Consider the following 12,190-nt stretch of genomic DNA (forward strand, 5'->3'; position numbering starts at 1 on the left):
TGTATCAGGGGTATCTCTGAAAGGAGGCTTTGAGAAACCATTGTGTGAAGTTGTTAGGTGAAGCCTGGGTTGTGTTGGAGACCCCGAGATGTTGAAGATGTCAGAGTCACAGGCTACCTGTCAAGGAAAACCGCTAATAGGGGGAGAAACCAGTTCAGAAGAAAGAAGCGTGCTGCAGTCAACTCAGCTGAAAGGAGTTGGAGATGGGCTGTGGTAGCACATGAACTTAATCCCAGCACTTAGGAGGAAGAGGCAGGCAGATCTCAGTGAGTTTAGGACCAGCCTGGTCTTCAAAGCAAGTTCCAGGACAACCAGGGCTGTTACACAGAGAAACCCTGTTTCAAAAAACAAAACAGATATTTAATGCTTGAGAGAATGTGAAGTAAGGGAACACTCATCGATTGGTGGTAGGGGTGCAAACTTGAACAGCCACTGTGGAAATCAGTATAGCAGTTTCTCAGGAAGCTGGTAATAGATCTACCTCAAGATCCAGCAATACCACTCTTGGGCATGTACCCAAAGGACTCTACAGCCTATCACAGAAACCTACTCACCCATGTTTGCTGCTGCTCTACTCATAATAGCCAGAAATTAGAAACATCCTAGATGTCCATCAATGGACGAAAGATAAAATGGTGCATTTAAACAACGGAATATTGCCGGGCGGTGGTGGCGCATGCCTCTAATCCCAGCACTCGGGAGGCAGAGGCAGGCGGATCTCTGGGAGTTCGAGGCCAGCCTGGTCTACAAGAGCTAGTTCCGGGACCGGCACCAAAGCTACAGAGAAATCCTGTCTCGGAACCCCCCCCCCAAATAAACAGCGGAATATTAATTAACCGGAAGCTAGAAGTAAAACGGACCGGACTCTTCCCTAAAGCCCTCAGAGAGGTTGTAGCCCTTGATTTCAGCCCCGTAAAATCCAGTTTGGACTTCCGACCTACAGCAGAGGAAGATGGCAAATGTGTACAACAGACAGCTGTCATTCATTGTGGGAGCAAAGTGAATCTATGCTAAGGGACGACGGCATGATTTTATCTGAAGAGCATAAAAGATGATTTTATGAAATTTGTGGTGGTTTGAATCAAAATAGACCTCATAGATTCACATATTTAAATGCTTGATCACCTAAGAGTGGTGCTGTTAGGAGGTGTGGCCTTGTTGGAGAAAGTGTGTCACTGGGTGTGGGCTTCGAGGTTTCATATGCTCAGAAGAGGCCCAGTGTCTCTCCTTCCTGCCTGCTGCCTGCAGATCCAGAAGAGAACTCTCAGCTCCTTCTCCAGCACCACATCTGCCTGCATGTCTCCATGCTTCCCTCTGAACTGTAAGCCAGCCCCAATTAAATATTTTCCTTTATAAGAATTTCCATGGTCATGGTGTCTCTTCACAGCAATAGAAACTCAAACTAAGACAAAAATTTTAATAAATATAAACATAAAATTGTATTTAATTATTGTTCTAATACTACATATCAAATCTTCATTAATAGGCTTACTTGGTGTAAAACCCACACAATTTACAATGAATTCATGTGAACACTGATTTACATAAATCTGAACTTTTAATTTTTTGGTATTCAATAAATCTTGCTAGATAATTTCATGTTAATAAAAATGTGTTCTTATATCCTATGCCCTCCTGACTGCCAATATTTCAAACGTATTACAGGTAAATTTGCATACATGCATATTTAAGGCTGTTGTGGAACACTTGCTATTGTAAACTGAATTTAAACAATTGTGGTTTTTTTGTTGTTTGTCAAAAATGGATTTAATTCCGATGTTCCTCCAAACCACAAAAGAACATGACAGAAGTGACGCATGGCGCTCCTGGGAAGCCACACTTCATTATGCAAGCATCTATTGCATCCGTCTTATCTGAGAGGCAGGGCCTGACAAGTTAATTAATGTGTCTTTGCTCTCACCTCAGTGCTCCTGCCATTCCAGCCCTCTTCACTCCCTAGAGCAGTGTCTGCCTCTCCTTCACGCAGCCGCACAACTCACAGCCTTCCCGGAATTCAGAGGCGCTTGGCTGTTCTCTTCGAGTCGCAGGACAGGAGACCTGGGGGGCAGTTTAGGACAGTGTGAATCCTGCAAGCAGAGGCTTATGGTGGTGAGACACTGGTGCCGGTGCTGAACATTGGATCCCTGGGACAGGTCGCCTGCGTCTCCTTGAAGACGTTTATTTGTTGTGTCTCTATATGCCGGTCCCTCTAATGAACGGGGTCTTCTACCTGGGTTTCAAGATCATTTTGAGATATTTAAGACCCCATCCAATTTTCCATGTGATGAAGAGTTGTTATTTTTGTTATTTGCTGCTATTTATACCAAATAAATGTCAGAATCCTTTGGAGTTGAGTTACAAAGGGTTTGCATTTAGCTACCTCAGTGCCAGCTCCAGAAAGGGTGAGAGGAACCATTTAAGACTCCGGTGTCCTATCAGGAAGCCAGCGAGACTCGCTTTTCTGATGTTCCTTTCTATTGTGTGACTAGGGCTTATGAAATAATTTTGTTGCTCTCTTGATGCTAAATTTTTATGGTTGAATCCCCCACCTCCTGCGCCATCTTTTACAATCTGATTCTTTCTCTTCTCCAGTTGTTCTCCTTCACTCGCCTCCCCTCTCCTTCTCTGTACCCCAGGCATTTGCACCCCAGCCGCTTGGTACACATTTCCCTCCAACATGGCTGTGTCCTCACCGACCTCACTTCTCGTCCCTTGGATAAAACGTCTCAGAATTTTCTTCCTTTTGTGTTCCGTTCATTCTCGAATTGAGAAGTGTGAACATCTCAAGACACAGTTTTCATTGTAGGGTTTGTTCCCAGTGATAGAACTAAAGTGAATGCAGTTTTCATGGGGGATGAGAAGGCAAAGCCTCATCCATATTTAAGAGGACTATGGTCCAGGTAGTTCTTTGTGTAAGTCTATGGCCAACTGAGCACGGTATAGCCATGAATCTTGTTCCTGGAAGAATGGTTGGCACATTACCAGTCACTTCTTATTGTCAGCTACATTATTCAAACAGGCCTTGGTGATATCACGAAAATAAAATATGAGGGTTGTTGAAATATTGTAGAATAAATTGTGGCTGTAGCCCAAAGCATTAGTATAACTCAGATTCTCTTGGTGCCACCTATACCTGGACTGAATCTCTTTCTTTGTGACCCTGCCTCTCTAATGACCCCCACCCCACTCACAGTTAAAGTCAGACAAATTTTCCCATTTCCTCCTTCATAGGACACATATCCCATTATTTTCCTCTGGGGGCCTTCTGCAAGAAGTTCAAGCTGAAGATTTGGAAATCCTCTCTTAGGAACAAAGGGGCCAAAATAAGCATTTTAGGATAAATCACGGCAGTAGATGAAGATTATTAAATTGATTGAAAACGAAATACACAGTTCTAGGGCTTGAGATGAAGAACAAATAATAATGTAATATTATAAGTCTGCAGAACTGTATTAGGCAGAGTAGCATAGAGATCAGGGTACAATTCCAGGTTCTTCCAGATAAAATCTGGTGAGAGTTGAAGCAAGCATGTGCAGAGTGTACGGGCAGTGAACGTGCCACTGAAGCAGGGATTCAGGGGTTTCCAGCGCACGTTTGCACTACAACTATGTTTGCTTCCTGGGCATCATATTCTTAAGCCACGGGGCTGCTTGATGTTTCTAATCAAGTCAGATTGAGAGCTGAGGTGAACACAGGGAGGCTAGGGTCTGGGCAGCTGGGAAATGAAAGCGCAATCTCTGCTTACAGATGATATTGTCATCCACTAGATCTTCTGGGTTTCATGAAGAGCTGTGAGTACTACACACACCTGAAATTAAACTAATTCAGGTTTCTTAGCATGCATTCATATCCTTTAGCTGTCAATCATCAGTTTAGGAAACCTTGCGTTTGAATTCAAGATTTTTGGTGAGCAGGATCTGGCCTGGGGAAGATGCAGGAAAAGGCCAGGTGCAATCTATCCGTTCTTGATATTAAGGCATAGTGGTGTGGTTTAGTCATTAAAAGGAGCCCGTTTCTTGTTTAAGTCCATGGTATGGTCCTGGATGCCTTGTGATTAATATTTTCCTGGGCCTTATGAAGAGAGGATGTGGTCTCTATACCCTCAAATTTAAGCTGGGCCCAGGATACTTGCTAGTCAGGAACTTTCCAGGCTATGATTGATGTCACCTTATGGCCATTGCCCTCATAATACTCTTTAGATAACCACCTCTTGGTGCTAAGGTGGGTCCAACTTTTCTGGAGTAGTGTGTGTGTGTGGCCTAGGTCACCCTTGAGGTCAACTTTTCTTTGATCAAAGACTTCAACATAAAGCCAGCCACACTGACCATTATAGAAGAGAAAGTGGGAAATTAACTTGAACGCGTTGGCACAGGGAACCACTTCCTAAATATAACCCAGCAGCACAGACACTGAGAGAAGCAATTAATAAATGGGACCTCCTGAAACTGAAAAGCTTCTGTAAAGCAAAGGACATGGTCAACAAGACAAAATGACAGCCTACAGGATGGGAAAAGATCTTCACTAACCCCACAACAGACAGAGGGCTGATATCTAAAATACACAAAGAACTCAAGACATTGGACACTAAAAGATCACATAATCCCCCCCCCCCAAAACAAATGGAGTACAGACCTAAACAGAGAACTCTCAACAGAGGAATCTAAAATGGCTGAAAGACACTTAAGGATATGTTCAACATCCTTAGTCATCAGAGAAATGCAAATCAAAACAACTCTGAGATTCCATCTTACACCTGTAAGAATGGCCAAGATCAAAAACACTGATGACAACTTATGCTGGAGAGGTTGTGGGGAAAAGGGAACACTTCTGCATTGCTGGTGGGACTGCAAGCTGGTACAGCCCCTTTGGATGTCAGTGTGGCGATTTCTCAGAAAATTAGGAAACAACCTACCTCAAGACCCATTAATACCACTTTTAGTTATATATCCAAAGGATGCTCAATCGTGCCACAAGGACATGTGCCCTACTCTGTTCACAGAAGCATTGTTTGTCATAACCAGAACCTGGAAACAATCTAAATGCCCCTCAACCGAAGAATGGATGAGGAAAATGTGGTACATTTACACAATGGAATACTACACAGCAGAAAAAAATAATGACAGCTTGAATCTTGCAGGAAAATGGATGGAGCTAGGAAACATTATTTTGAGTGAGGTAACCTAGACACAGAAAGACAATTATCACATGTACTCACTCATAGGTGGTTTTTAAACATAAAGCAAAGAAAGCCAGCCTACAAACCACAATCCCAGAGAACCTAGACAACAATGAGGTTGTTGTCTAAAAGAGACATACATAGATCTAATCTACATGAGAAGTAGAAAAAGACAAAATCTCCTGAGTAAATTGGGAGCACGGGTACCTTGGGGGAGGGCTGAAAAGGGAGGGGAGAGACAGGGAGGGGAGCAGAGAAAAATATAGAGCTCAATAAAAATCAATTAAAAAATAAAAAACAAAAAGTGAATGAGCAGTCCTTGCGATACCAGGTGTTGTACTTGCTGATAGGAGACATTCAACACCAGAGATCTTTTTTGGTATTGTTCTTTGTTCTATGATGTTCAATGCTTTTTTTAAAAAAAAAATGGGGTGTTAAATGGTCTAATTTGGGGGACTGGAATTTAAACATGGGGAATGTCCTTATTGAAATACCTGCTGATTATGGAATCAGCAAGTTAAACAATTTAAAAAGCAGATTATTTCTCCATAAATCAAAGGTAAATTCTTGCCATAAGTACAATGACAACTTTTTGGGGTTATACTGCTTTTGTCAAGGGCCTTATCCTGATCCTGAGATGGGGTTCTAGATGATTCAGTCTGTGGTCTTGGTCTTGTCTTGTTCCTGATTTCAGTAGGATTGCTGGGAGTTTCTCTCCATTTAGTTTGATGTTGGCTGTTGGCTTGCTGTATATTGCCTTTATTATGTTTAGGTATGTTTCTTGTATCCTTTCTATCTCCAAGAACTTTATCATGAAGGGATGTTGTATTTTGTTGAAGGTTTTTCAGCATCTAATGAGATGATCATGTGGGGTTTTTTTTCTTCAGTTTGTTTATATGGTGAATTTCATTGACAGATTTTCATATGTCGAACCAACTCTGGGCTGAAGCCAACTTGGTCATGGTGGATGATTTTGGTTTTTTTTTTTTTTGTTTGTTTGTTTGGTTTTTTTTTTTTTTTTTTTTTTTTTGGTTTTTCGAGATAGGATTTCTCTGTGGTTTTGGAGCCTGTCCTGGAACTAGGTCTGTAGATCAGAGATCCACCTGCCTCTGCCTCCCGAGTGCTGGGATTAAAGGCGTGCGCCACCACCACCCGGCCGGTGGATGATTTTTTGATGTGTTCTTGGATTTGGTTTGCCAGTACTTTATTGATATTTTTCCATAAATGTTTGTTGCCATGTAAAATAGTTCCACACTAGCCCAGAATGGAGTATAACACAGGTTTATTTATTTGGGGGCAAACTCACAGAAAGAGTAGAGATTTGCAGTCCTCTGTATGCGCTGGGAACTAAAACTGAATCCAGCAGCTTGGGGCTCACGTACACACCTATGTCTGCATGTATAGTACATGATACCATGACCCCAGAGAAGTTAAGTAACAAAGTGAGCCCTAAGAGAAACAACATAGATACCCCTGGAAAGGGGAAATGGACAAGCTCTTCTGAGATTGTCCTCTCTCTTAACAGTCGTGCCTTCACCACCAAGTCTCTCCAGAAAGTCTAAGCTCAGTCTGCAAGTCATTCACAAATGAGCTGCCCTTAATGGGGCCTTTTTGCTGCTAAGGGTTCCCATTAAAGGGTCCCTTCTGTCGCTGCCTGATCACTCTTGCCTTTGTTCTCAAATGCCAAAACTGTCGGTCTTTCTGTCAGTCTTAGCAGGTACAAAGCGTGCTGCGCCAGTTCAGGGCCACTAGGTGGCAGCATGTTTCTTTACAAACAGCTTCGCTGGCGGCTCCTAAAAATTCATTTTGGCGGGTTTTTTGTTTGTTTGTTTGTTTTGTTGTTTTGTTTTTTGGGTTTGTTGTTGTTGTTGTTGTTGTTGTTGTTCTTAAACAGTATCAGGTGCCCCGACTCAGAACTAGAGCTGGTACAGGCTCATTGTTCTGCGCAGCTTTAACTTTCTTGCCAACATTTCTTCCATCTCCTGAAACATTCTCTTTTAGGGTGTTAGCTTGGTGAGCTCCGTTTTCAGACTTGATCATCCGTCCTGTCAACATACCGCAGCAGCCCGCCACCTTCAGCAGATATTCCCGTGACTGCCAGCTGGGTAGAGGAAGCTGATGGGAAAGAACAGCCCTTCACATGAGCCTGGCACACTGTCTCTTGGAAATCCACGCACTCAGGGGGCGTGGCACCAAGATACCTGATATGGAACTGGTCTTTACAGACCACATACTGAATCATCTAGAACCTCATCTCAGGATCAGGATAAGGCCTCTGACAAAAGCAGTATAACCCCCAAAAAAGTTGTCATTGTATTTATGGCAAGAATTTACCTTTGATTTAATCTTTTTAAATTGCTTAACTTGCTGATTCCACAATTACAGTGAAAATTTCATTTTTGCCTATAGTTCAAGTAGTTTATGGCTTCATGGCATACCTGCAGACTAGCCAAATTCTGGCTGGTTCGTCTCCCTCCGGCGTCATGCAGGTATTACAGGCTTGCTCTTCACTGGGTGTGGTGATACCATTGGGTCCCTGCTGGAGGGCACAGTACCACAGTTTATCGGGTTACATCCCTCCCAGGCTGATAAGAAGATGTAGCAACCACCATCAGATGACTGGACAGAGGAAGGATTAATTTGGGCTTATGGTCTAAGGGGCTCCAGTCCAATATGATGGGGAAGGTATGGCAGAAAAAGCTTGTTTACATCTGGGTGAATCAGGAATCAATCTCTTCCTTTCCTTTTCTTAGCTCCCTAATCTTTCTTTACAATCTATACTTTCTATAATTTTTAGGCAAGCCCTCTACAGTGATACCCTACCACCCCCCTCCAAAATATAATAGTGGCAAATTGTAAACACCACACTAGAGATCTGATATGTAGGAAAGTCACTGACCTTGAAGGGAAATGATATTACTCCACTATGATTGGTTTGTTTTCATGCTGGGAGAAGCTTCCACAAATTGTTATTTTTTAAAGTAACACCTAGAAAATGGCATAATGTGTCATTTTCCTGGAATCGAACACTTTTCAAGAATGTAATATGTTGTTCCAGGATCTGTAAACTAAGAAAGTCATAACTGTTATGACTTCCAGGATGTCCTTGATGCTAATGCCTGTTGCTGCCTATGCTTGGTGCTAACGCCTGAACACACACTTTTCTTGCCCATCACACGATTAGGATCCACACTAATGCTGATAAGAAAGTTCCTGGCTTGTGTGGCTAACAGGGTTCCAGGGAGTGGTAGGCTAGGTTGAGCAGTATTTCATATTAAGTCATGGCTTAGAGACTCTATAAACACATTTAAATTAATTTAGTTTTTAGTACTAAGATAGGGTCTCACCGTGTAGACCAGGCTGGCTTATAAGATCCACCAACCTCTGACTCCCTAGTCCTGGGATTAAAGGCATTCGGCATAACACCTGGCATGCATTTGGTTTTATTTTATTTATTTATTTATTTGTTTATTTATTTAGGATTTTTCGATACAGGGTTTCTCCGTGGCTTTTGGTTCCTGTCCTGGAACTAGCTCTTCTAGACCAGGCTGGCCTCAAATTCACAGAGATTCACCTGCCTCTGCCTCCCGAGTGCTGGGATTAAAGGCGTGCGCCACCACCACCTGGCTGCATTTGGTTTTAAATTCAAGAAAATCCTCTAATTGAAAACAAATTAAAACACATACAAAATCAAACTTACATACAGACCTTTTAAAATAAAGGGAATGAAGTTTATCTTGATAGGTAGTATGGAACAACATTAAAACTGCATACCTTAATAGCATAACTCAGCATGCCTAAAGATGGTGACAGAGTGTGACCCATGCTCTTCATTTCCTGGGCTCTGGTAAATCACCACATCTAAACTATTTTCAAGAATCGATATGATCTTGTATGACAAGATTTTTCCACACACAAATCTACTCATCCCAGATGGGGAGCCCACTACAGACCAAAGAGTGGATACCACCAAAGTTCAACTTGGGGGGCCATGAGTCCTATCGGAGTTACTCTCAGGCATGTGAGTGAGCGTTACTTAGAGAAGCAGAAATGACTCAGACAGTTAGCAGAGCCTATTCCTCCAGCGGGTAGCCGCTTACACAAGCTGGGAACCCAGCCTGCAGGCAGCTCAACAGGTTGGATAGTGTCCTTTTTTTTCCTGCTTTCCGAGACAGGGTTTCTCTGCATAGCACTGGCTGTCCTGGAACGTACTCATGTGTGTGTCTGTGTGTGTGTGCATGCGTGTGTGCGGCAGGGGGAGAGGGGGGACTTTGGAGGCCAGAAGAACACGTTGGATCCTCTGGAGCTGGAGTGACAGACATCACAGGAGAGAACTGAGTTAAACGGTTTCTTCTCTGCCCTGTGCCTGCTCGCTGTGACACACACGCCCCCTCCCACTAAAAGCGTGAACAAGAGTGGTGGCGCACACTTTTAATTCCAGCATGCAGGAGGCAGAGGCAGGTGGATCTCTGCGAATCTGAGGCCAGCCTGGTCCACAAAGTGAGTTTTTAGAGAAGTGGTGTTAGGTTTTACCCTGAGTCTCTGTACTACCTTGTCTTTGGTTTTTGGTCACACAGGTCAGGGTGGGTATGGGCTCTGTCTTGTGGAGTGGGCTTTAAATTAAACGAGACAGTGATTGGTTTCTCCTATACATTCTGTGCCATTGTTGCCCTAGCACATCTTGCAGGCGTACAGATTGTAAGTTAAAGGTTTTGTAACTGGGTTGGTGTTTGTTTCTCCTTTGTTAGCCTGCCGAATACCTCCCAATAACAACGGCACTAAAACGGGGGTGAAGGTTCTAATAGGCACCAGCTCAACTTCTCCATGTTCATGAGTTGTCCTCACTGAGTTGTGGGTATTGTCCTCAGTAATGTGGCCCAGCTGTCAGTATGAAGAGAGCAATCTATTGTCTTAGCAACAGCCTGGATTATTTGGGAATTTCTGCGAGACTTCCTTGGTTAGCAACTCAACTAGATGCAACCTAGTCCCACTACCAGAAGCCTCATTTGGTGACAAGAGGTAGCTAGTTGAGACTCCATAGCCCCTGTTATTAGGAGATATCTTTAGGATCACCTTCCTAATTTTATGAAGTTTCCACTGTGCTAAGTTTTCAGATCATCCCTAAATGCCCCTCAATTCCAGCTGTTTCTCCCCAAATTCTTTCCCTCAACCCTATCTCCCATAACCTTCCCCATCTGATCCTCTGGCTCCTGTTGCTCCTGCACCCTCAGTTTACCCCACCAAAAAAAATCTATTTTATTTCCTCTCCGAGGGAGATCTATGTGTCCTCTAGATCCTTCCTATATGCCTAACCTCTCTGGGTCTATGGATTGTGGCTTGGCTATCATTTATTCAATGGATAATATACGAGTGAATACATACCATATTTGTCTTTCTGCATCTGGGTTACCTCATTCAGGATGATTTTATCTAGATCCATCCACTTACCTCCAAATTTCATGATGTCATTTTTTAACAGCTCGGTAATACTCTATTGTGTAAATGTAACACATTTACTTTACCCAATCCTCAATTGAGGGACAGCTAGGCTGCTTCCAGTTTCTGGCTATTATGAATAGAGTGGCAATGAACATGGTTGAACAAGTGTACTTGTAGCCGAATGGAACATCCTTTGGGCACATGCGCAAATAACTGGACATTGAAGTAGATTGCTAAGGAACTGATTGGTCACTCAGAGATAAAATGATAAATTTGTGATGGTTGAGACTTTACATATTTTGCTTTTTTTTTTCTGTTTTGTTTTTGAGGCTGGGTCCATGTGGTCCGAGCTAATCTTGAACCCTTGTGCCTCCACCCTCCAAGTACTGCACGGACTGAGATTACACACATAGTCCACCATAACCAGCTTGAAATTCATTTTTAAAAATCTTACCTGTGGCAGGTATTTTTTTTTTTTTTTGGTTTTTCGAGACAGGGTTTCTCTGTGGTTTTGGAGCCTGTCCTGGAACTAGCTCTTGTAGACCAGGCTGGTCTCGAACTCACAGAGATCCGCCTGCCTCTGCCTCCCAAGTGCTGGGATTAAAGGCGTGCGCCACCACCGCCCGGCGGCAGGTATTTTTTTAAAGAAATTTTAGGTCTGTGTTTTAAAATTCCAATTCTTTTAGGAACATAGCTTTGGAGCAGCTTTGATTTCAACCACGGCTAATATGATGTTGTGACTATCCTGTTGCCCTCACAGTGAGGATGACTGTAGCTAGAAGCTCAGGAAGTGTGACCATGATGCCTAACAGACCTGAGTAGCATGTCGCTCGGTTTGTTTGTGTGTAGGGTTGAACTCGAGACTGCATGCCAGGCAAGAGCTCTCCTATGGAGCTGTGTCCTTGGTCTCTGCAGCCTTCTCTAGAGCTGGGTAGAAGTGGTCCTGCTGCTCCCCCGGGAGTGCTCACCGGACAGCTTACTCTTGTCACTTAACCATGCACACTCAGACCCGCTTGAGTCTTCTGGAATTTTAGAGCAATCTTATTTCCTCTGACGACAGTGATGCCCTGTTCCCAACCACCACTCAGCCACAGCCTGACTACTAATTCCATTCTGGGGAGGCATAAGTCATGTAGATAGATAATTCATGCTTTACCCTTTCCCATTCCCGAAGAAGCATATTTACTTTTTGTTTATGGGTTGTACATTTTTACCAATGAAAACTTTTCAACTCAAATATCCACAATGTATGTCTATTTACTTATAATTTATATCCATGTAGTAGCATAATACTTTACCTATATTTTGATACAATATAATAAAAGAGAGATGTAAAGGGGACATAAACATGAGTAAAAATCGAATTTTTGTACCTTTTTCTCTCACCCCAGTGATAAATCTGCTATCTGATAAATAGCCCACTGTCTGATGGAAAGACAGCTTGCTTCTAGAAGGTTAGATGGAAACAAGATTATCCAGTGTTAGGTCACTACATGTCTCTGTCTCTGGTCCTAATTCAACACGTTGGATCATTCCCTCTGATAAATCTTGTCCAAGTAATAATAGTTTTGGTTT

The 12,190-nt window shown here is 42.9% G+C and overlaps 1 pseudogene; it reads right to left on the minus strand.

Annotated features, from left to right (window-relative positions):
- Window positions 1–1,956: 1,956 nt before the first annotated feature.
- Window positions 1,957–11,415, minus strand: LOC142850682 (putative E3 ubiquitin-protein ligase UBR7; annotated as a pseudogene).
- Between the last annotated feature and the right edge of the window lie 775 nt (window positions 11,416–12,190).

The sequence above is a fragment of the Microtus pennsylvanicus genome, chromosome 5, assembly GCF_037038515.1.
Source record: "Microtus pennsylvanicus isolate mMicPen1 chromosome 5, mMicPen1.hap1, whole genome shotgun sequence".
Classification (NCBI taxonomy): Eukaryota; Metazoa; Chordata; class Mammalia; order Rodentia; family Cricetidae; genus Microtus; species Microtus pennsylvanicus.